We start from the raw sequence: 4,719 nt of genomic DNA, 5'->3' as shown, positions 1-4,719 counted from the left end.
AAGTGCTTTCTTCTGTTAGAGAAACTCAAAAGGAGGCAGAGCCAGACTTTTCAGGCTTATTTTCATGCATGCACTGTTCATCTTCAGCAAAGAAAAGAAGTAATGTTCAAAATGCAGACAAAAAAACAAGATTTGGAGGCAAACTTTTTCCTTTATTTTTACCTAATCAAATTTTAAAATAGGTACTACCTACATAGGCTGCTTACAAATTTACAAAGGATGGAAGTGTGTCTTTTCCTTTACCTGTTGTCTGTCCAGCATTCCCCTCCCATGGAAGCAAACATGATGGCCATTGGCAGCATAGCCTCCTAAAGGTACATACAAGGGGACTTGTGCACCTCATTGTGTGGGACTGAATTGTGTCACACGCTCCAAATTCATATGCCAAAGTCCCAATCCCCAGTACCTCAGAAGATGATTGCATTTGGAAGTAGGATCTTTAAGAGGTAATTAAGGTTAAATGAGGTCATGAGGGAGAACCCTTATATAATAAAACTGATGTCTTTATAAGAACAGGAGATTAGGATACAGACGGGCAGGAGGAAAGACCAGAAGAAAACAAAATGGGGAGGTGCCCGTCTGCAAGCCAAGGAGAAAAGTCTCAGAAGAAACCTGGGACAACTTGACCTCACAGTAGAAGCCCCCAAACATTTCAATTGTTTAAGGTAGTCTATGGTACTCTGTTACCATAGCCCTAGCAAACTAATACACCTCTGTATATCTTGGGGAGATAAATATCTATATCTATATCTTTATCTATATCTATATCTGTATCTGTATCTGTATCTGTATCTGTATCTATACCTATACCTATACCTACATCTATGACTGAATTTTCTCCCCAAAATTCACATGTTGAAATCTAACCCCAAAGGTGATGGTATTACGAGGAGGTGGGGCCTTTGGCAGGTGATCTGGTCAAAAAGGAGGGTGGAGCCCTCGTGAGTGGGATTAGTATCCTTATAAGAAGAGACCAGAGAGCTAGCACACCCTCTGCCAGCTGTGTGAGAGCACAATGAGAAGTCAGCAGTCTGCAGCCTGGAAGAGCGTTCCCACCAGAACCTGACCGTGCTGGCACCCTGTTCTCAGACTTCTAGCCTCCAGAGCTGCGAGCAGTTCATTTCTGTTTCTATAAGCTTCCCAGTCTGTGGTGCTCCATTATAGCAGCCCGAATTGACTAAACTATGTATTTTTTTCCCAAAGTTTTAACAGATTATAGATACTATTAGGCACTTCACTTTTATTTCATTTTAAACTGCATCTTAGGGACACCTGAGCGGCTCAGTCAGTTGAGCATCCAACTCTTGATTTCGGCCCAGGTCATGATCTCGGGGTTGTGGGATAGAGCCCCACATTGGGCTGCGTGCTCAGCACAGAATCCGCTTGGGATTTTTCGCCCTCGTTTCCCCTCTGACCACCCCCCTGCCCCCATTTGTGTGTGTGCTTGCGTGCACTCTGTCTCTCTAAATAAATAAAATATTTTTTAAAAAATGTAAAACTGCATCTTAGAGATCACTCCAGGCCAGTATACATGGACTTGCTTTATTCTTTTTAAAGACTCCAGAGTTTTCCAGCACATGGATTTTTTTTTTTTTTAAAAGCAGGCTCTACTCCCCATGTGGGGTTTGAACTCTCAACTCTGAGATCAAGAGTCACATGCTCAAGGAAACAGTCAACAAAACAAAGAGGCCACCCACGGAATGGGAGAAAATATTCGCAAATGGCAGTACAGACAAAAGGCTGATATCCAGGATCTATAAAGAACTCCTCAAACTCAACAAACACAAAACAGATAATCATGTCAAAAAATGGGCAGAAGACATGAACAGACACTTCTCCAATGAAGACATACAAATGGCTATCAGACACATGAAAAAATGTTCATCATCACTAGCCATCAGGGAGATTCAAATCAAAACCACATTGAGATACCACCTTACACCAGTTAGAATGGCCAAAATCAACAAGACAGGAAACAACATGTGTTGGAGAGGATGTGGAGAAAGGGAAACCCTCTTACACTGTTGACGGGAATGCAAGTTGGTGCAGCCACTTTGGAAAACAGTGTGGAGATTCCTCAAGAAATTAAAAATAGAGCTTCCCTATGACCCTGCAGTTGCACTACTGGGTATTTGCCCCAAAGATACAGATTCTTAGAAGTAGATATAGATTCTTAGAAGTAGAACCACTTGGCTGAAAATAAATGGATTTAAAATTTTGGCAGATATTACCAAATCATCTTCCAAAAAGTACAAATCTACCCTCCAGTCAGCAAAAGTTTCTGTTTCTCCATAACATTGCCCATATGTGGTGTCATAAAACTTTTTTCACCCAATATGATGGGTGAAAAATAGTATCTTATACTTACTATAGAAAAAGTTAAGTGACTTTTCACATGTTTAGATATTTTATTGAACTTTAGAATTGAAATTTTCAGCATTTTTCTTCTCCCACCCTGCATGGAGGTCTGGGCACCATAACCACTAACCTGGCCCCAGATGTTTGTTTCTCTGTGGTATTTCAAATCCTATTTTCCTGTAGCATTTACCATTCTCAGTACCCCAGGACCCATCACCGAGGATGCTCATCATCACCGTGGTTGTTGCTGGACACCCACAATCTAGCTCAGTGAGATGATACATAAGCACATATTTACAATTCTGTAGCTACCTGGAGGAACCCAGGAGGGCTTCAAAGTGGAGGTGGTCCTTGGAGTACTTAGAAAAGTTGGCCATGTAAGAAGTCGTTCTAGGAAAATAAAAAGGCATATGGTTTAAAACATTGCATGCTTGGAACTTCAAGTAGTCTAATAGGACATCCACCACAAAGAAAGAAAGAATGTGGTTAGACAGGCTCCTCTCCCTTGTACAGGTTTGTAAGTGGGGATAACCATACCTGCTGTGGTTTAGAGTTGAGGTTGCTTGCTGGCATCCACAGGTGCCACTCCACTTTCCTTTCCGGGGTTCCTTTCTCCAAGCAACATGCTCTCATTATTTTAAAATAGCTGTGTCATTTTTTTCTGATTATAGTACATTTTTAAAAATTTTTTTGAAGAAAAATACTAACTCTTAGAAGTTTTATGGGAAATCTTTTTTAAGGTCTCCCTAAATACAGACACAAACACACACACACACACACACCTCACACACACATATAACGTGTATTTCATGTAAATTATATAATATTCTTCATTAAATGATTATGGAAATTTTTCATGCCAGTGAACATAGAACAACATTATTCTGATTACTGCCTACATGGTATTTTATTCTGTTAGAGCTACCAGAATTCATTGACTAATTCTCTTTTATGGGCACTTGGGCTATTCTATAAACTCTGCTACAGTGAGCAACCTTATCTCTTTATGTACATCAAGATTATTGTATTTTTGGTGTAATGTTATTTTTTGCTTGATCGGTTGGTTGTTGGACTGACCTCAGGCTAACCAGGTCTTCTCAGGAAAGGATAATTTCTGGTCATTGTCCAAACTCATTTGCCTCCCTCCTTTCTGGAATAATTTTCAATTTGAGAAACTTATTCCTCATAGTATCCTCATCCCCAAATCTCCCAGTTTGTCTTGTACAGACTGGACAGCACATCCCTCTCAGTGAGTAAAAATGGGGATGTTGCAGGGGCACCTGGGTGGCTCAGTGGGTTAGGGCTTCTACCTTTGGCTTGGGTCATGGTCCCGGGATCCTGGGATTGAGCCCTAGATCGGGCTCTCTGCTCTGTGGGGAGCCTGCTTCCTCCTCTCTCTCTCTGCCTGCCTCTCTGCCTACTTGTGATCTGTCAAATAAATAAATAAAATCTTTTTTAAAAAATGGGGATATTGCTAAGATGATCACAGGTAATGTTTTCTGCCCTCTCTGAGTTTTTATGAAGTTAGGATCTGAAAGATTTCCCTTCGCTCTTTCTTTGAAGTGTCAATCTTTCATCTTGAGACCCCAAAGGCTGCAGGCTTCCCTCTAGGTTTGGTGTACATTATAAAAAAGCCCCTATCATCTGTTTTTCCACATGACTGACTGCAGTGTGTCCATGAGGTTACACTGCTGTCCTGTAGATTTCTGTCATTGGAAAAATTTATACTGTTTCATCTAATCATTAAGGATATCAAGTCTACTCAATGTCATCCGTAACTGACATTTTGCCAAGTATCAAGATCTACCCCTTTCAATCCTACTGTAAGTCCCTATAAGTCACCCCACCAATCTGAGTCTCAACTTCCTCTTTTGTAAAAGAAGGAGGCTGGGCAAGAATTTCTCTCAAGTCCTTACTGCACTTAAGGCTGTACTGATGAATGGACTAAGCCAAATGAACGAATGAACATATTACTGGAGGGCAATCTTCTTGTGATTTAACTGGAAATCAGAGCAACAACTTGTTACCTCAACAACAGCTCAGGACCACTGTGGCAGGGATGTTACAAGGCTATCTTGAGTAATCATGACGATAATCACAGCAGATGGGAGCTCCAAGGAGATAGATATTGAAGAGGTCAGAGGTAGTGAGGGAAGGGGAGCCTCAGCCTATTTACAAGGAAGAAATTTTACCCTGAGTCCTGTCTCCGGTTACATCTGTGAGGTTTCAGGTTCTCCAGACACTTCTCTTCAGGATATCCTGTCCTCAGATCACCCTGAACATATCTGAACATATCAGTCTCTTTCCATCCTTCTCCCTAATCAGCGGACTTCCCCATCTTGATTGGGCTAGAGTTCACCT

This window comes from Lontra canadensis, unplaced genomic scaffold (assembly GCF_010015895.1).
Source record: "Lontra canadensis isolate GAN:19392208 unplaced genomic scaffold, GSC_riverotter_1.0 scaffold56, whole genome shotgun sequence".
Classification (NCBI taxonomy): Eukaryota; Metazoa; Chordata; class Mammalia; order Carnivora; family Mustelidae; genus Lontra; species Lontra canadensis.
The sequence above is the reverse complement of the archived record's forward strand: the minus strand, read 5'-3'. Positions refer to the sequence as shown.